The 21,155-nt window shown below is 42.8% G+C and overlaps 1 protein-coding gene across 4 annotated transcripts in view; it reads left to right on the forward strand.

Moving 5' to 3' along the window:
- Positions 1-11,955, forward strand: part of NFAT5 (nuclear factor of activated T cells 5) — a 276,432-nt gene extending 264,477 nt beyond the window's left edge. For all 4 annotated transcript variants that reach the window (XM_030204661.1, XM_030204662.1, XM_030204663.1 and 1 more), the window contains one exon: positions 8,459-11,955. The gene's annotated coding sequence lies outside the window, so the exon portion shown is untranslated. The remainder of the gene's footprint in view (positions 1-8,458) is intronic.
- The last annotated feature ends 9,200 nt before the right edge of the window (positions 11,956-21,155 follow it).

The following is a 21,155-nucleotide window of genomic DNA, read 5'->3' on the forward strand; positions in this document are numbered from 1 at the left end:
CTGCTTAGCTTCCATCGCCTTCCGTGAGCTTTGCTAGCCAGACACCTCACTTTTCCTCTCTCTCTCCTTCTTGTAGATTTTAAGAAACTCGTGCACATTCACAGCCATTAGAAAACAATCAAAGTTCTTGTTCCAGCTCTCTTAACACCAGATAACACCTCCTTCAATCAGTGGACTTTATCTCCTAATGGGTCGTCCTCCCATCTTACATATTGCAGACTCATTCTCCCCTTGAACAATTGCAGTTTTTCTGCTTCAAATCCACCAAACCTCCAGCAGCACTATCTTATCAGTAGACAGTTTTGGTGATTAGGTGATGCCACATCATCTCTTACACAATACAGTCTGAGTTTTCCAGTGCACAATCTTGATCAGAAACTTTCAACAGCACTACCTTTTGTGAGCAGACAGTACTGTAGCAAGTTGTGCTCTCCCAGTCTCTTCTCCACTGCTTTACTCCCAGCTTTCCCCAACTCCACAGCCGGGACAATGCTGAGGCCACAAAAGCTTTCACCTTGTCTGCCCGGGTTAGAGCAAAACCAGCCACTTCCATACACTCCTCCTCCCCTTCTTTTCCCACCTCCTCTTTATCACAAACCATATCCTCCTCCTCCCTAAGCTCCCCCAGCTGTTCCTCATTTCCAAGATCCCCCCTCCCTCTCCTGGGAGTCCAGCTGACCCTGCACTGGCTTCTAGGGAGAGTACTAAAGCTTACTCCAGTAGTTTGGCCCTAGAGGGCGCACTGCTCTCCTAGCTGGGCTTGAATGACCGGGGATGCTGACGGCTAAAAGAACCATCCCCCTTTTCCCGCACCAGCACTCCAGAGTGCTCACACTATATATTGGTGGTATTATTTGTTATACATTGCCAGCTTCCAAGCAGGATAGTAACATAGTAGATGATGGCAGAGAAAGACTTGTATGGTCCATCCAGTCTGCCCAACAAGATAAACTCATATGTGCTACTTTTTGTGTATACCTGACCTTGATTTGTTTCTGCCATTTTCAGGGCACAGACCGTAGAAGTCTGCCCCAGCACTAGCCCCCGCCTCCCATCACCAGTGAGATTCTTCCAGAAAGCTCTTTAAATAGGATCAAAGGACAGAAATACCAATATATCAAGCAGCAAAATCAAATTCTTTTCTGGACAGGAGAACTGCCCAGAAGGACATATAGCGATCCACTTAAAAAGGCACTCTACAAGTGGATGAAATGTTAGAGAACATTTACAATCCTCCTGGAAAACACGAAAAAGTTGCAACTGAACTTTTAGGAACACTTCTGAGCTGTTTCTATTTGGTGTTCACCCTGAAGAATAGAAGGATGTGAGAGAGACTCTGGAAAACTCCTCGGCATACCATTTTGTCAAGATAGTAGTGTGCTGCTATCTAGACCAGTATCCTGCTTCCAGTGATAGCAGTGGAGTCAGTGCATGCAAATCTCTCTCATGAATATTCATTGACGGCCTGGGGTGCCTCCAGGACCCAGTTTAGGAACTACTGCCCTATACTATACCACTCCTTTGGATTTTTATAGCCCAAATGCATGACCCTGCTTTTTTTTTTTTTTAACAATGAAGCTTAGTTGCCAATTTCTCGACTCTCCAAGCTTTGCTAGATCCCTCCTTATGCTATCCACACCCTCTGGGGTGTCTCCCCTATTAGAGTTTATCATCCACAAAGAGGCAAACTTTACGGGGCAGCTGTTTCACAGTTTTTCTCACAAAGGGAGAAAGTATGGAAAACCCATGCTCCGAGTGACCCATGATATGAAGAGGTTCTGTGAGATTGGAGACGAGCGGATGTGGTCCCTCTTCACAAAAGTGGAGACAGGGAAGAAGTGGGAAACTACAGACCGGTAAGTCTCACGTCGGTGGTAGGAAAAATAATGGAGTCACTGCTGAAAGAAAGGATAGTTAACTATCTAGAAGCCGACAGGTTACAGGACCCAGGCAACATGGCTTTACCAAGGAAAATCCTGCCAAACGAATCTTATTGGCTTCTTTGACTGGGTGACCAAAGAACTGGATGAGGAATGTGCGCTAGATGTAATCTAATTGGACTTCAGCAAAGCCTTTGATACAGTCCCCCACAGAAGACTTGTGAATACATGAAAGGGTTGAACTTAGGACCGAAAGTGGTGAACTGGATTAAGGAAACTGGTTTGACCGACAAATGGCAGAGGGTAGTGGTAAATGGCATTCGCTCAGAGGAAAGGAAGGTGAGCAGTGGAATTCCTCAGGTGGTCGGTGCTGGGGCCTGTTCTGCTTAATATATTTGTGGACGATATTGCTGAAGGGTTGGAAGGAAATGTGTGCCTTTTTGCGGATGACATGAAAATAGCCCAATAGAGTGGATACCCTGGAGCAAGTAGAACGATGAGAAGGGACCTCCGCATGTTAGAAGAATGGTTGAGGGTCTGGCAGTTAAAATTTAATATGGGAACTTAATGTTTGAACAAAGCTTTGGATTAGACATGCACTAACATGCACAGACTTTGAATTGGAAAAGTATTGCATTGACCAAGAACCTTCATCAGCACCTGCATGCCAAGAAGATTGATAGAACATTATACCGCCCAAGCTAAGTAGCGGATATTTTTTCTAAGAATTTCTTTGAAAATTTTGTTTCATGTGGTGCTACAATTAGGTTGGAGGCAGGGTGTGCAATGATGCTAGCAAGGTGTTTGCATACATCTCGAGCCTTTGAGTCATTGTAAGTACACCAAAAAAACTGAGAACAAACTATTATTATATAGATGATTCTTTTTTTCAATTTTCTTCATTTTTTTCTTTTTTTCAGTATTATATAAATTTTCACTTTGGTTTCTGATAGAGTTCTTTAATAGTTAAAATGTAATGCCAAAAAGTATAGAGTGATGCACTTTGGGGTGCAGAAACCCAAAAGAGAGATATCGGTTAGGAGGGGAGAGATTAGTAAGCTCGACTCAGGAGAGAGAGACCTTGGGGTGTTTTTGTCTGAGGATATAAAGGTGAAGAAACAATGCGACAAGGTGACATCCGTGGCCAGAAGGATGCTAGGCTGCATAGAGAGGGGCATAACCAGCAGAAGAAAGGAGGTGTTGATGCCCCTCTACAAGTCGTTGGTGAGGCCCCACTTGGAGTATTCAGTTTTGGAGGCCATATCTTGCTAAAGATGTAAAAAGCCTGGAAGCGGTGTAAAGAAAAGCTACAAAAATGGTATGGGATTTGCGTTGCTAACCGTAAGAGGAGAGACTTGCTGACCTGAGCATGGAGGAAAGGAGAAACAGGGGTGACATGGTACAGACATTCAAATATTTGAAAGGTATTAATCCGCAAATGAACTTTTTCGGAGACGAGATGGCAGTAGGACATGAATTGAGGTGGAGGGGGGCAGTCTCAGGACTAATGTCAGGAAGTATTTTTTCACAGAGAGGGTGGTGGATATGTGGAATGCCCTCCCACGGGAGGTGGTGGAGATGAAAACGGTAATGGAATTCAAACATGCGTGGGATAAACACAAAGGCATCCAGTTTAGAAGGAATAGTTCCATGGAATCTTAGCGGAGATTGGGTGCCGATGCTGGTAATTGGGGAAACAAAACGAGAGCCAGTCAGACTTCTACGGTCTATGTCCTGATCGTGACTGAATAGATAGGGATGGGCTGGAGTGTACATAAGTATTGCCATACTGGGAAAGACCAAAGGTCCATCAAGCCCAGCATCCTGTTTCCAACAGTGGCCAATCAATCTAAACAGTGTAAATTTTAAGGGGCTTCGACAACTTCAGAACTTAGTACAAGAACAGTACTGGGCAGACTTCTACAGTCTGTTCCCTGAGAAAGGCAAGGACAAATCAAACTCTGGTATACGTATAAAGTAACACATACCATGTAAAATGAGTTTATCTTGTAGGGTAGACTGGATGGACCGTACAGGTCTTTATCTGCCATCATTCATTTACTGTGTTCCATATAGCATAAAGAGCTTCTGCTGTGGCTATTGATTCCCAGAGTTTCATCTGGCTCCAAGCTTCAGACCTCAGATACAACAAGCAGGAAAAACTTGCTGAAATTGTATGCCATAGAAAGAGCCTCTTCAGAAATAAAGGTACAGAAAGCTGCTACCCTGATCAAGCAGCACAGTGACCCAGATCCCTCTCCAGACCCCCATCTAATCCAGCCTCCTCTTCTAGGAGGTACCAAAGTTAAAGGCACAGGAGGTCATGCAGATGTTTAAAGGGCATAGATATCCTTCCCAGTAGCGTTTCCAGACCTTAATTTTTGGGTGGGCAGAACGCACGCATTTCATCTCTGCCTGCTTCTCCCCCTCCGCCCTCACACCTGCAGCAGTAACATTAAATGCCTTGGCTGCATAGATCTAGATGAAGAATTCTCTCTGGAGTCCTCCCCAAGCAGTCTCATCCTCACAACAGTCAGTAATGCATTTCACAGACACAGGGCATTGCCCCCCAACCCCTCGCATGCTCATTCAAGCAGCAATCCCACATGCACAGGGGTGCCAACTGAGCATGGCGCGGGAAAAGGGAGAGTACCGGCGTTGGGAGCTGGAAACATGCTGCTAACTGCTCCGAGGATGAGGACTGCCTAGAAGGGGCACTCCAAGAGAACTGTTCAGCAGGTGGGGCCTGGGGATCCCCACCAGCTACACTAATGATGTGTGCTGCTATGGGTGGGCCATTGCTCCTTCTCTCTGTCCCTGTCTTCCCCTCTCTTCCCAATCTAGATGGGGATTTCACTCTTAATAGAAAGCCAAAAGTTCCATCCAGCTCAACATCCAAAACCAGGGGTGGAGGCAGTCAAAATCCTGCAAGAACATAGCCAGCATCCCAGTATCCATGCCACACAACCCTACCGCTGGGAGGGAAGCTATGGTTTTCACAATCCACTGGCCCCTTTTAGCCTCTGTTTGGTGAGTTCTCAAAATTGTCTGTCTGGATACTATTTGCATAGTAACATAGTAGATGACGGCAGAAAAAGACCTGCACGGTCCATCCAGTCTGCCCAACAAGATAACTCACATGTGACATTTTTTGTGTATACCATACCTTGATTTGTACTGTCTTTTTCAGGGCACAGACAGTATAAGTCTGGCCAGCACTATCCCGCCCCCCCCAACCACTGGCTCTGGCACAGACCATATCAGTCTGGCCAGCACTATCCCAGCCTCCCAACCACCAGCCCCGCCTCCCACCACCGGCTCTGGCACAGACCGTATAAGTCTGCCCAGCACCTATCCCCTCCTCCAACCACCAGCCCTGCCTCCCCACCACCAGCTAAGCTTCTGGGGATCCCTTTCCTTCTGAGCAGGATTCCTTTATGTTTATCCCACGCATGTTTGAAATCCGTTACCGTTTTCCTCTTCACCAACTCCCATGGGAGGGCATTGCAAGCATCCACACTCTCCGTGAAGAAATACTTCCTGACATTTTTCTTGAGTCTGCCCACCTTCAATCTCATTTCATGTCCTCTCGTTCTACCACCTTCCCATCTCCAGAAAAGATTCGTTTGCGGATTAATACCTTTCAAATATTTGAACATCTGTATCATATCACCCCTGTTTCTCCTTTCCTCCAGGGTATACATGTTCAGGTCAACAAGTCTCTCCTCATACGTCTTGCAACACAACTCCCATACCATTCACGTAGCTTTTCCTTTGCATCTGTTGGAGATGCCACCAGATTGTCCTCTGTGAGCATTTTGTCAAGCTCTCAATATCAGAAACAGTAAAATGAAGACTATCTAATTATAGGAAGCGTGTTGTTGCAATTATTTCTGCTAAAGGTGATGCAATCAGTTAAGTTTAGAGGGCAGTTACTTTTCACATAGGTAATATGGGTGTTGGATAACTTTGTACCTTAAATTTAATAATATAGCATCTGAGTTGTTCAGGTTTTCTTTTTCTAATATTACATTTGGTTTAAAGATTAGAAACAATTCTGTGTGGTATATATGCAATAATAGGAGAAATCAGAAAGGGGAGGGGAGACTTTCACATCACTTTACCTCTCACTTCATCCCATGGGTCAGTGAGCTCCAGGCCCTAGCTACTGATCCACCTTACGCAAAGTTTCACAACAGTAGAGTGATCCTACATTTCTGTCTAAGGTAGTGTTGGAATTAACACTATACAATGGTCTGACTACAAAGGGCCTTCACCAGCTCCAGTTGATTCAGAATGCAGCAGCAAGACTCATAGAAGGTTTGCAAGCAACTTGACCACATCACACCATTTTTGTAAAAACTTCATTGGCTACCAGTACAATACAGGGCTAAATTTAAAACTCTGTCTGATCTTCAAGGCCCTGAAAGGAAATGGCTCAGAGTACCTGAAAAATAGTATGATCCTCCACACATCGCCAAGGACACCAAGGTCCTCCCAAGGACTTTCACTAACCACACCCTCTCCAAAAGACATTACGCGATGTGATACCCGCAAGCGAGCCTTCTTCGGAGTAGCCCCCACACTCTGGAATGCATTGCCTGAAAGGCTCCTGTTAACACAAGACTATCTCTACTTCAGTAAGCAAGTGAAGAGGACCTTACGAGACTGGGAGACTGGGCGTCTAAATGGTAGATGACGTTTAATGTGAGCAAGTGCAAAGTGATGCATGTGAGAAAGAGGAACCTGAATTATAGCTACGTCATGCAAGGTTCCACTTTAGGAGTCATGGACCAAGAAAGGGATCTAGGTGTCATCGTTGATGATACGTTGAAACCTTCTGCTCAGTGTGCTGCTGTGGCTAAGAAAGCAAATAGAATGTTAGGTATTATTAAGAAAGGAATGGAAAACAACGAGGATGTTATAATGCCTTTGTATCGCTCCATGGTGCGACCGCACCTCGAATATTGTGTTCAAATCTGGTCACCGCATCTCAAAAAAGATATAGTGGAATTAGAAAAGGTGCAGAGAAGGGCGACGAAAATGATAAAGGGGATGGGACGACTTCTCTATGAGGAAAGGCTAAAGCGGCTAGGGCTCTTCAGCTTGGAGAAAAGGCAGCTGAGGGGAGATATGATAGAGGTCTATAATGAGTGGAATTGAATGGGTAGATGTGAAGCATCTGTTCACGCTTTCCAAAAACACTGAATGATATATACCACATTGGAAGATGAGCAATGTGGTATATATCATTCAGTGTAAAAAATGTAACGAAGGATGCTATATTGGAGAAACAGGCCAGATGCTTAAGACAAGATTCAATTTACATAGACATCACATGAACAGTACTGGTGCCAGTAGGGCTCCCACCCCTGTTGGTCAGCACTTTACAGGACTAGGACACTGTACCAGTGATTTCACAGTGAGAATCCTGAAAGGTAACTTTAAAACAACACAGGAACGTAAGACCTTTGAAGTCAGAATGACTATTTTGACACCCAACAGACAGGACTTAACAAGGATCTGGGTTTTCTAGCCCATTATAAACCATAAAGTTGTATTTCTCTGTTTATCACCCTCCCCTCAACTACCCACACCCATCATGTTAGACTATCACTGAAATGCTTTGATGTCCCCATGCATACCTCCCACCCACCCTGTTAGACTGTCAATGAAAGGCTTGGATGCTTCACTTATATACACTGTCAGCTAGCACATTTGCTCATTTCCGATCTGACGAAGAAGGGCAACCTTCGAAAGCTAATCAAGAATGTATTAAGTTATGTCCAATAAAAAAGGTATCATCTTATTTTATTTTCCATGTTTTATTTTGTTTGATTTCTATTGATTACCTTTAAGAGTGGACTAACACGGCTACCACACCTCTCTACTTTATATGGATGATAATCAATAGAAATAAAACATGGAAAAGAAAATAAGATGCCACCTTTTTTATTGGACATAACTTAATACATTTCTTGATTAGCTTTATATTGATGAGAAATTATGAATTATGGGAGTTAATAAATTTCATTGGTGACCAAAAGGAGGCAACAGAATGGACAGTTAAAGTAATGTGAATAAGTCTCCAGTGATTGTATGTTGGAAATTGTAACTGTATGTCTATATTTTACATCTGATTTTAATTGGAAATTTCTCATTCTGTATTTGAGGTATATATTATATTCTGTAACTCGCTTTGAGCTTAATGGTAAGTTTCATGGAGCAAGGATTTTCTTTCTGACATGCATCTGTACAGTATTGTATAGCAATACTGAAACTGATCTGTTTAAGCATTTAGTTCACACCTTTTTCAAAGATGAGGTACAGGAGGTATTTCCTTGTTCCTAGCGGGCTCACAAGTTAGTGACTTGCTCAAAGTCGCAAAGAGCCACCAAAGAATTTGAACTGGGCTCCCCTGGTTCTCAGCCCACTGCTGTAGCCATTAGACTATTCCTTCACTCCATGATAAATGACAGTAATTGATCGTTAATGCTAGTTTAGCAAGTGTCTTAAATGGATTTAATTGATAGAAACCTCTGTACCTCTGCTGAATGTCCCTTTTTCTTTCTTTACAGGAATTCAGTGGTAATAATGGAGAAGAATGGTTCAGAATAATTCCCTCTGGTTTTGACTCAAGATGTGTAAATAGAATAGTCTGGGCCAGGGTAAACATGGAATTTGTTCCTTATCTGCTGAGGTGCACACCGTCTTCGATTGTTCAAGGCAAGATGGACATAAAATGTCAAGACCTAGAAGAAACAGTGGATGAGAAGCTTTGCTTTGCTATCATTCCTACCATGAACGCCTCCGTTATTGAACCATTTGCTGTCCTGTTTACTCTCAAGCCTGGCTTTACAGAGAGCCTTTAGTTTCTTCTTCTTCATGACACAGATCATGAAGTAGAAGCTCTGGTCAGTGCACAGCTTCTGACCAACCAAAGTGAAGGAGGTGCATATGTGGCTGAGAGACTGTAGGAGGTTATAGTATGTTGATATGTTACAGCATGGTGGTGTATATATGGACAGTACTGCAGAGGGAACACATGTCCTGTTCGTGTAATTAACTCTTGGCGTAACAAAAGCAAGGGTACATTTCTGCGTTCTGAAATTATTGTTAATGGAAGTTAAAGAGCAGCAGGGTGTGGTTGCTCTGCCTTGATGGTGTATGTAATATCCCTTTTATTTTACTATGTAAATATTCTTAGAATGAATGCTCAGTTTTTAAAGATGTGACCCTGAGCAAGTTAAGACAAATCAGCACTTGTTGCATCTGTCAAAGGTTTTTCATTGCAGAAAAAAGGCTGGTGAATCTTTTAAGGGTTATACTTTATGCTCGCTTGGTTTTTTTCCCTTGCACATTTAGCCTTAAGCAGTGTAGATAGCTCTTTTCTAACAATGTTCCTGGTTTGTCTCCCTTGATACATCTTTCGGAGTGTACGCCCCGTTTTACTAACAGACATGCTGGTGTAATAGTACAAACTTATTGCCGATATGAAGGGAACTTTTAAGAATGAGACCTATGCTGGGTCATGTAACTTTGAATACACTTTTTAATCGTTCAGATTTTTGGATGGTTTATATCAATGTGCATTTCATTTTTGGAAAACTACCTTTTGTATTTAGAAAACAATACACTATTATGCTATTTGTACTGAGTGAGTACAAAGGCATAAAGATTAAAGTTTATATACATATATATTCATATATATTATTTTTGCCACACATTTTTGTGGTAAACTTTGTGAGTTTGCCCAACATCATGTATTGGGGAGGGGTGGGAGAGGTTATGTTTGTGCTAAGTATTTAAATACTTTTTTGCGGCATAAATGTATTATTCAGGCCATTCCTTTAATCCCGGGACTCCTAAGGGCAGTAGGTTTATAGATGAAGTACTGAGTCAGTCAGCTTCTATGTTCTCATTTTTATTAATAGACTGTGATTATTTATATACATATATTAAAAATATATGTTTCTAGTGCATTCTAAAATATATTCATTATTCAGAAGACTTTATTTATTGTTTCTATTTGTATAAGATTCATGTATTCTTTTTTTTTCTCATTCCCATATCTCCATCTTGTCTTTTTCTTAGCAAAAATTGACAATTCTTTTTTAATTATTATTTTTTTTTTAGAGATCACAGAATGAAGGGAAATCAATGTTAAGTGGGGATAAAATATCTGCACTGTGTTTAATTCAAAATCTGCCAATTTTCTGTGCGTTAGTAATGAAAGCACGGCCTTACACCACAGGACATTTCTGCTGTTGTGAGGGACTGGGAAGAATCTTCTGCTTCTAGAATAACCTGGGCTAATTCCTGTTTGTGTGTCTGAGTTTTAGGGTGCACGGTTTAACACAGCATCCTTACCTGAAGCATCAGTAGTTCCACACCCAGTAGCACTGGGACTCATTGAGCCCCTCTTCTGTTCTGTTTTCTAATTCATTGTTACAGTATTGGTGGTTTTGGGAGCTCCCACTATTTACCCACTTCCATCAATGAAGTAAGTAAAGGGGTGCTGCTGTGCTGATCATTATCTGCACCTGCATGCAATCATTACATTCAGTACAGCATGAATAATTGAAAAGTGAGGTGAGAGAAGGGTACTTACTCATAGTAAAACTATAAAAGGTAAGTTCAAAATATTCTAAAAGATGAAAAGCGGATTAAAAAAACAAACACAAACCAGAACTAAAGAGGAAAACTGAGCTAGTCAGCTGTAACATTTGGAGGTACCCAGTTAGTATAAAAGTGCAGGTCTGTCTGTAAGGATGCTGAAGTTACGGACAATATATGGCAGCTGTAGGTCTGGGTGTAAGGATGCTTCCCCTTGACCTTTGATTTCACATGGGAAGGTCACATTCTAAATGGAATTTGGTTACACAAGAAATTTGTTTTGAATGAAGGAATTGCTCAGTGATTGGTTTGACTCATACTGCAGCTAATCGTTGACAGCTGTTACAAGGAAATACAAAGCAATTGAACATAGACTTGGAAAATAAGAGAGATCAGAACTATGATGTGAAGCATATTCTTTCCCTCATATACCATGTCTTTCATGTTGTTTTTCTCCAGTGTCACTGGATATTTTTCCTTGCATGTGGTTAATTTATTTCCAACTACATCTGTCAAATTAACATGTCTACCATAACAATCAACATAAAGAGTTATCTAGGCAAACATTTGCAAGCACTGCATAAGATTTGCTACTTTCAGGGATGGCTGGAGAAAAGGCAAAAACTTCACTATGTGACAAGTGGTTTTCTCATCAATAGATATTTACTGATGTATGTTGGCTGCCAGGATGGACAGCTTTCCCAAATACCAAGTGCTGCTCTCTTTTCTGCTATCTCCCTTTCTTTTTAATTATGTATATGAACTCAGTAACCACAATAGATAAAAGCAGAAAAAGACCAGCTGCCAATCCAGTCCTCTCAGTGGAAACAATGGCCATCTTGGGCAATTAACATTCAAGTTCACCCACTTCAGAAACTCCATGTGTGAACTATCCCGAAATAAACTCTCAGGGAGCATTGCATCCCACAGTACCTGTGCTCAGAGTTTGGAGCTCATCGCAAGAGTTTCGATAGTTCCCCGCACCCCTTGTGCTGTACAGCTAGTCAGAGCTCATGGAATAAAACCTCTAGCTGCAGTGTGCACTGTACCTCCTAATCAAGAGTTGGATAGCTGGATCTTTTCATGTGTGTGTATATGAGTGATTAATTGGGCCCCTCTGTTGCTTATGAACCAGAGACATCTTTATATTTCTTCGAAGTTCTACACATACACAAGATGCAATTAAATATTTGCAGTATATGTAAATGTTTTATTACTAATTTTATCTTTAAACTTATACTATTTAAATTATTTTTATTCTTGTAAATGTCATTCTATTCAGTGTATAAAGAGAAAAACTTGATATAACCCTGTAGATATCAGTGTGGACTGGTAATGTCTAGGGATGGATATTGTACGAATACCCCAAACAGTGTTTGGGTTCTAGTTGTAACATTTTTGTCACTGAACCATGAATTCACATATGGCATAATAAAATCTGTACGTTGTTGAAAGCAAATGTGAACTGTATGATTAATTTTCTATTTTAATTTTGAAAAGTTGTATTGAACATCAAACTATCAAAGCTTAGAACAAAGATAACAAACTCTTAGAACATTAGAAACAGAAAAATGTAGGCAGATAAAGACAATATGGCCTATAAAGTCTGCCCATCCATGCCATCTACTCTCCCTATCACTCCTTTAGAGATTCTATGTACTTGTCCCAAGCTTTCTTGAATTCAGAAACTGTTTTCGGCTCCACCAGGGTGCCATTCCACAAATTCACCACCCTTTCCATTAAGAACTATTTCCTCAGGTTACTCACCTTCATCCTAAGCCCCCCTCGTTCCAGAGCTTCCTTTCAATTGAAAGAGACACTCGCCTGTGCATTAATGCCATGTAGGTATTTAAATGTCTCTATCATATCTCCCCTCTCCCGCCTTTCTTCCAAACTATACATATTGAGATCTTTGAGTCTGTCCCCACAGTGGTGTAGGAAGGGGGGGTGATGGGGCGGTCCACCCCGGGTGCACGCCACTGGGGGGTGTCGGCGCCTTGCTGGTTCCTTTCTCTCTCTGCCCCGGAACAGGTTCCTGTTCTGGGGCAGAGAGAGAGCAAGGAACCAGCGAGGCGCTGACACCCCCCAGTGGCGTGCACTTGGCAGATTGGCCCTCCCGCCCGCCCCTCACCGCCTTCCAGGTATGTTCTCGAGGGGGGGGTTGCGCTACGGAGGGGGGAGGGTGCGTCGCGCTGCACCCGGGAGGATGCGCAGCGGCGACCCGCCCCGGGTGTCAGCTGCCCTCACGACGCCACTGTGTCCCCATACACTTTATGACGAAGACCACTGACCATTTTAGTAGCACCCTCTGCACCGACTTCATCCTGTTTGTCTTTTTTAAGGTGTGATCTCCAGAATTGTACACAGTATTCTAAATGAGGTCTCACCAGAGTCTTATACAGAAGCATCATCACTTCCTTTTTCCTACTGGCCATTCCTCTTCCTGTGCACCCAAGCATCCTTCTAGCTTTTGCTGTTGCCTTTTCTACTTGGAATGCCCTCCCGCAGGAGATGGTGGAGATGAAAACGGTAGCGGAATTCAAGCATGCATGGCATAAACATAAAGGAATCCTGTTCAGAAGGAATGGATCCTCAGAATTTTAGCTGAGATTGGGAGGCAGGGCTGGTGTTTGGGAGGTGGGGCTAGTGCTGGGCAAGACTTCTACAGTCTGTGTCCTGAAAATGGCAGATACAAATCAAGGTAAGGTATACACAAGAAGTAGCACATATGAGTTTATCTTGTTGGGCAGACTAGATGGATCATGCAGGTCTTTTCCTGCCGTCATCTACTATGTTACTACTTGTTTGGCCCCACCTTAAGATCATCATACTTATACCTCATACAATCACTATACAACTTTGTATTTGTTATCCACCGACTGGGCAAACGCCTTTGATGGTACTATGTAAGCCACATTGAGCCTTCAAATAGGTAGGAAAATGTGGGGTACAAATGCAATAAATAAATCATATATGATCACACCCAAGCTCCACTCTTCTTTCATGAACAAAAAGTTCTTCACCCCCTAAACTACTGTTCCCTTAGGTTTTTGCAGACCAAATGCATGACCTTGCATTTTTTTAGCATTAAATCTTAGCTGCCAAATTCCAGACCATTCCTCTAGCTTCACTAAGTCCTTCCTCATGTTATCCACACTATTAGGGGCGTGTACCCTACTGCAGGTTTTGGTATCACCATCAAAAAGGCAAACCTTTCCTGACAGCCCTTCAGCAATATCGCTTACAAAAATGTTAAAACAAACCATTTACCACTACACACTTATTGCCTTCCACTCAACCAGTTTCTAACCCAGTTGGTTGGCGCTGCGTACGCCTTGTAGCGCTATAGAAATGCTAAATAAAAAAAATAAATAGTAGTAGTATGGTCACTTTAGGGCCATACCGAGGGCGTTCAGTTTATTTATTAATCTGTGAGAGACTGTGTCAAAGGCTTTGGTAAAATCGCTCTCCCTCGATCCAGCTCTCTGATCACCCTGTCAAAGAAATTAATCAGATTTGTCTGACAAGACCTGCCTCTAGTGAAATCATGATGCCTTGGGTCCTGTAATCCATTGGATTCCAAAAACTTTACTGTTCTTTGTTTTAAAAGTGTTTCCATTAATTTACGTACCACCCAGGTCAGGCTTACAGGCCTGTAGTTCCCAACCTCTTCCTTCCACTTTTGTGAAGAGGGATCACATCTGCTCTTTTCCAGCATATAAAGGAGCACCAATTTTGTATGTTAAATTCTTTTTTATTAGAGAAAACAGATTCATCCAGCAAGTAGCTATAAGCATGTTCATTCTTAATATAATATATTGTATTAAACATTATGAACACTCTTCTTCCCCATCCCCCAAACATATGAGCAGCCTATGGATAGGTGAAGGGCCTTTAAGTCCCCACACCAACTCATTAAACCTTGAACCCAAACCCTCTTGCAATATCCCTCTCCCCATCCAAACCCCCTAACCCTTAGAGATCTGTTGCACTCTACAGTCTGCGTCTTGAAATCCATTCAGTACTTGGCTTCCTGCTTTCAGTGATATTGATTGGATGTAGTTGTCCCAAATGGAGAGGAATACTTTTGTTCTTCTGATTTAATCAAGCCCCATATGACTCCCATACCATTAGTGCATGGAATTTTTTCCTCCAGTACCAAAACGTTGGAGGTTGATCTTGCAACCAGTGATTTAAAGATACATTTTCCCCATTATATAAGCTTTGCCCAAGAACAGCCTTTATCCATGTCTTCGAGCCCCATACAAATTTGATTTATTGCATAGAATTCCCCACTGTTGTTATTTTCAGTACGAGCCCTACCGATTTTTGTAGGTATGTTATAATTGCAATCCAGAAATTATATATTTTCCTGCATTGCCACATAGCATGGAAAAAGTTATCAGTTCTGAAATTTCAAGCATCTTTCACCAATAGCACATCCCAAATTAAAGGCCTATCATTGAGGAAAATAGGCTCTGTTTATTACTTTGTTCCAAGTTTGTTTGTTTGTTTAGTCAATTTGATATACCACCTCTTATGAAGCACAAATCAAGGCAATTTACATATGACTATACATTTACTTGCATTGTCCCTGATGGGCTTGCAATGTATATTGTACCTGTGAAAAACAAAAAAACAAGCAAAGAGGAGGAAAAGGACTTCACAAAACCGTGAGAAACAAACCAAACCAGTGAGGTAAGTCCAAAGAGGATAAAAAATCTTTATTGAGAAAACATGAAAAAATAAAGACTTTTTTTTAAATCCTCTTTGGACTTACCTCACTGGTTTGGTTTGTTTTGTTGTACCTGTGTCCAGGGTCACATGGAGCTGCAAAGGGAATTGAACCTGGTTCCCCAGGTCCACAACCTGCTGCACTAACCATTAGGCCATTCCTTCACTCCTGCAGCTCTGTGTTGTGTACCACCCCTGATATTGCTTTAATGAAATCGTGAAAGTGAATGCAATCCAAGGGGTGACCCGTATCTCTGCTCCATGTCTCTGTTAAAGAAGTGTATGACTCTTGAGGCTGGAATTTGTATAGTTCTCTGTGTAACAAAGAATTAGATCCTTGTCCTAAAGCATCACCCTTCAAATAATTCTCTCAATTTACTCCCACCCACAAGAGGATCTCTCTTGTGGGTTTAGCACAGCCAAGTAATGGGACAGTTGCATATATGCAAAATGATAGTCTTTGCTGCAAATCTGCAATAGTGAATATTTTCCCATCTTTCTTCAGTGAATGTTCTATCAGTGAGATACCTTTAGCTTTCCATTGGCGGAACTTCATTATCCATCCTGGGAGAGAAATCTACATTTCCTACCAGGGGGAGGAGATCACTGGTATTAGCATTCTGTCTCCAAAATAAAAGATATTCTCTCCACAAACCTGAAGGGCTAATAGTAAGAGACTGGGTGACACAATAATGATTGGTGATTTCAATTACCCCAATATTGACTGGGTAAATGTAACATCGGGGCATGCGAGGGAGGTAAAATTCCTTGATGAAATCAAGGACTGCTTTATGGAGCAGCTGGTACAGGAGATGAAGAGGAAGAATTCTAGACCTAGTCCTTATTGGAGTGCATGATCTGGTGCAGGAGGTAATGGAGCTGGGGCCGCTTGATTACAGTGATCAAAATATCAGATTTGATATCAGCTTTGGAGTAAGTACACACAAGAAATCCAATACATTAGCATTTAACTTTCAAAAAGTCCCAGTGAGTCAGCTAAGTGTTGTATCAATGATAGTTCTCTAGGTATGATCAGAATGGTAGAGTCTGATCAAGGCATTTTCAGTTCAAGATTAAACTTTCAAATTCCCCTGGAATATAACTTTCCTTTTGTAAATAGATCTAAATATTCCCAATAAATTATAGCAGTTTCATCAATGTAAAATGCAACTTTATAACCACAATGCAGTTTGAAAAGCCTATCCTCTATCAGAGCTAGGCAGTAGAGAGGTGTGGTAGCCGTGTTAGTCCACTCTTAAGGTTATCAATAGAAATCAAACAAAATACAACATAGACAAGAAAATAAGATGATACCTTTTTTATTGGACATAACTTAATACATTTCTTGATAGGTTGCCCTTCTATTTGCTTATTTCCGATCTGACGAAGAAGGGCAACCTATCAAGAAATGTATTAAGTTATGTCCAATAAAAAAAGGTATCATCTTTTCTTTTCCATTTTTTATTTTGTTTGATTTCTATTGATAGAGCTAGGCAGGAAAGGAAAGAGGGTTCACAGGACAAATTAATTAAGAAGTTAGAATAAAATAATCAGAATTTACTTAGCAGTAATTTGGTTCAGGTCCAGCACATGGAATGCTACAAGCAAGTGGTCTCTGTCCCTCTATCCAGAGCCCAACCCATCTCCTGCTGTGCAGTGATTTCCTGTGTGTTTCATCATTATTTTAATCTTATTTCTGGTATATTTTTTGTAGTTTTTAAAATTGTAGTCTTATTTATTTATCTATACACTAGTAAAAAAGGCCCGTTTCTGAGGCCAATGAAACGGGCGCTAGCAAGGCACTTTCCTTACCATCCCCCTCCCCTTGTTGCTGGACTTACCCTCCATGTTGATCGCGGTGGATCAGCTGTTCAGACGGCACTCCGTGGAGGGGAGGGTGGAAGATCTGCATAGGTCGCTGTTTTTCTGTGTGCGTGGGGGGGGGGATGGAGCGTCAGAGGGTGGTGGAACTGGGGATTCGTTGTGTCATTGCCCCGCCCTGCACATCATCACGTCGTGCCGTGAGGGCGGGGCAAGCACTCATGGTGGAAAACTGATCTGGACCATGACAACTTAACTTGGAATGCTGGGTAAGTTTGCCTCATAGAACGTTGGCGGTACGTTTTATATAGAGAGATTTGTTTATATTTTCATTGCTATTTGTGTATTGATTTTATATTTTGAGAGGAAGGCATTTGTGCCGAAACATGGACCATGTACGGTCCTAATAAAACCTTGTTTGGCGCTCTTACTCCTGTGGTTTTTATTAGCTGGTCACTTGGACTTGGTTCTCTTCCACCTCCTGTTTGGTGTGCTTGCGTTTTTGTGGAAGGAGTGAATCCCCCCCCCTTTTTTTCCCCCCCTTCGTTGGGTGATATGGATAAGCCAGGTTGGACTGGAATGGATATGACTGTGGTATAGATGGGCTGTGGATGGGAGGGAGGAGAAGAACAGTGAGGTGGAGTAAACTGGTGGGGAGGAAGAGAAACTGCTGCTTCCCTAGCTCTGCTAAGAGTGGAGGAGTAGCCTAGTGGTTAGTGCAGTGGACTTTGCTCCTGGGGAACTGAGTTCGATTCCCACTGCAGCTCCTTGTGACTCTGGGCAAGTCACTTAACCCTCCATTGCCCCTGGTACAAAATAAGTACCTGAATATATGTAAACCGCTTTGAATGTAGTTGCAAAAACCTCAGAAAGGCGGTATATCAAGTCCCACTTCCCTTTCCCCCTTTCCCTTATGACATCACAATATCAGAAGTGAGCCAAGTATTGGGCAATCAAGCCATTGTGACATCACTGATGAGGTTGGCTCTTATTGGTGGAATGAGTGGAGGAGTAGCCTAGTGGTTAGTGCAGTGGACTTTGATCCTGGGGAACTGAGTTTGATTCCCACTGCAGCTCCTTGTGACTCTGGGCAAGTCACTTAACCCTCCATTGCCCCTGGTACAAAATAAGTACCTGAAAATATGTAAACCGTTCATCACGCTTCTCGTGGAACCTCGGGATTAGTGAGCCCTTGGGCCACTGCCGAAGGGTGGCAGCAGCAGGAGGAATCACCCAAACACAGACAAGGCAGAACAGACGTACCAACAACTTCAGGACAGGAAGTACCAGGCGAGGACTGCAGCCGAGGCAACGCAAGCTGGAGCAAGCAGGACAGGAATTCAGCCCGCACTTAACCGCCGTTCCTCAGGAATTGAGCCCCTGGGTGCAGGTGACCGACAGGACTTACCGGACAGGGCAAGAAGGCAGAACTGCAGGAACAGCAGCCGGCTGGCGAACAGCAGGTACTTCCAGAAAACACACCGGGGTTCCAGCCAGGCAGCAAGCAGCAGACAAAACCAGAAAACAAGCTGGGTCTGGGCGGGCAGCAGACAGAAGAATAAACCAGGAGACAAGCAGGGTCAAAGCCACAATCAGAAAATAGTTTGTTGCAGTGCTGCTGTGCTCTCACCATAGGAAACTCCTCTGAGGACCTCTGTTGCAAGGCAAACTAGAGACCTTCCCAGGTGGTTAATAAAGGCAGCATACAAGGGAGTTCACCAGGTACGGGTACTGCTTAGTTCCAAAAAACTCCCAAAACAATCTGGAAGGCTGGAAGATCCGGACCGGACCAGCATATCTTCTGGAACATGGGAAACAGTAAGCCATCAGTTCAAAGCAGCCCCCAGGTCTAACCACCAGGGGGCAAAGTGACTGAGAGCAAGGAACCTGGGCACCACCGTGACACCGTTTTGAATGTAGTTGCAAAAACCTCAGAAAGGCGGTATATCAAGTCCCATTTCCCTTTCCCTGTCTGAGATTCTACAAGGAACATTGCTACTAGTTGAGATTCTACATGGAACGTTGATAGTGGAGGAGTAGTCTAGTGGTTAGTGCAGCAGATTTTGATCCTAGGGAACTGGGTTCAGTTCCCACTGCAGCTCCTTGTGACTCTGGGCAAGTCACTTAACCCTCCATTGCCCCAGGTATAAATAAGGACCTGTATATACTATGTAACCACTTTGAATGTAGTTGCAAAAACCTCAGAAAGGCAGTATATCAAGTCCCATTAACAAGATTCCAGGCACAATCTCAAAGAGTAGCAACATTCCATGTAGAACCCCAAAGAATAGCAAGATTCAGGAATCCCAAGGAGTGGAAGAGTAGCCTGGTTAGTGCAGTGGACTTTGATCCTGGGGAACTGAGTTCGATTCCCACTGCAACTCCATGTGACTCTGGGCAAGTCACTTAACCCTCCATTACCCCTGGTACAAAATAAGTACCTGAATATACTATGTAAACAGGCATACTACAATAAGGAAGACCAATCAGCAGGTATACCTCAATGTGACTTTAAGAACTAATCGTGATGTCTGTCTGACCACCTATATCTGCACAAGAAGCCCAGGGGTGCGAGGGATTTAAAGTGTTACAGTCTGAGGGGCCACACAGAAAACTTCCTAAAAGGTTACCATGGGACCCTAACACATTTTTGCCATGGGTTTGCAATGCAGTACAGGTGTTAACTCACACGGAATCCCTGACTGCAAACAGTGTTAAATTAACCTGCAGGTTAATGCAAGGATATTTTTCACCACGGTACAGAGCAGCTTAGAAGGGTTGGTTGGGAGGAGTCTCTCCCACCAACCTGACCACACCTGCCTTAAATGCCAGTTGTCTTCAAATTAAGAAATGTTTACAGAAATTAGGAAAGGTGGCAAACTGGCAAGAGTATGATAATGGGTACTTTCAATTACCCCAGTATTGACTGGATACATGTTACATCAGGGAGCGTTAGGGAGGTAAAATTCCTAGATGTAATAAATTACTGCTTCTTGGAACATCTGGTCCAGGAACTGACAAGAGGGGGAGCTATTTTAGAACTGGTCCTTAGTGGAGACAGAGTGCTGGGCTTCATGGACCTTTGGTCTTTTCCCAGTGTGGCAGTGCTTATGTGCTTATGAATACCTGGCATAGTATGAGATGTAACGCTGTTGAGTCCACTGGGAAACAATGATTATACCAAGATCAAATTTGAGCTAATATCTGGAGTGACATCACAAAGGAAATCTACTGTTGCAGCCTTTAATTTTTGAAAGGGCCACTATGATAAAATTAGGAAAATGGTTAAAAAGAAGCTAAAAGGATCAGCTGCGAAGGTTAGGACTTTAAATCAGTCATGGGTGCAGCGGTGTACCAAGGGAGGGGCACGCTGCTGAAGGGGTGCAGAGAGCAGCCGCGCACCTGTCAGCTCCGCTGGTTCCCTGCTCCCTCTGCCCCGGAACAGGTTACTTCCTATGCCGGGGCAGAGGGAGCAGGGAGCCAGCGGAGCCGAGAGCCATGCAGCTGCTCCCAGCAGCTAGGAATGCACCCGGCGGGGGGGGGGGGGGGGGGGGTTGATGCATCGGCAATCTGTCCCAGGTGGCAGCTGACCTAGAATCGTCACCGCATGGGTGTTGTTTAAATAGATGCATTCCACGTATTTACGAAGGTGGAAAGAAGAGCAACCGACAGCCAGCATGGTTAAAATGTGAACTTAAAGAAGCTAGTAGAACCGAAAGAATATCCTTCAAAGAATGGAAAAGGGACTCAAATGAAGAACACGAGAAGAAGCACAAGCACTGTCAAGGTAGATGCAGAACATTGATAAAGAAAACTACAAGAGAATATGAAGAGAAACTTGTCACAGAGGCAAAAACTCACAGTAACAACTTTCTCATGTACATCAAAATCAGAAAGCCTGTGACTGAATCCATGGGACCATTAGATCATCAAGGAACAAAAGGCCATAGCGGAAAAAACAAATAAATTCTTTGCTTCGGTCTTTATGGAAGAAGATGTAAGGGATATACCTGTACCAGAAATGGTTTTCAAAAGTAACAATATGGAGGAACAGAAAGAAATATCTCTGAACCTGGATGACGAACTGAGCCAAATTGACAAATT

The sequence above is a fragment of the Microcaecilia unicolor genome, chromosome 5 (genome assembly GCF_901765095.1).
Source record: "Microcaecilia unicolor chromosome 5, aMicUni1.1, whole genome shotgun sequence".
NCBI lineage: Eukaryota > Metazoa > Chordata > Amphibia > Gymnophiona > Siphonopidae > Microcaecilia > Microcaecilia unicolor.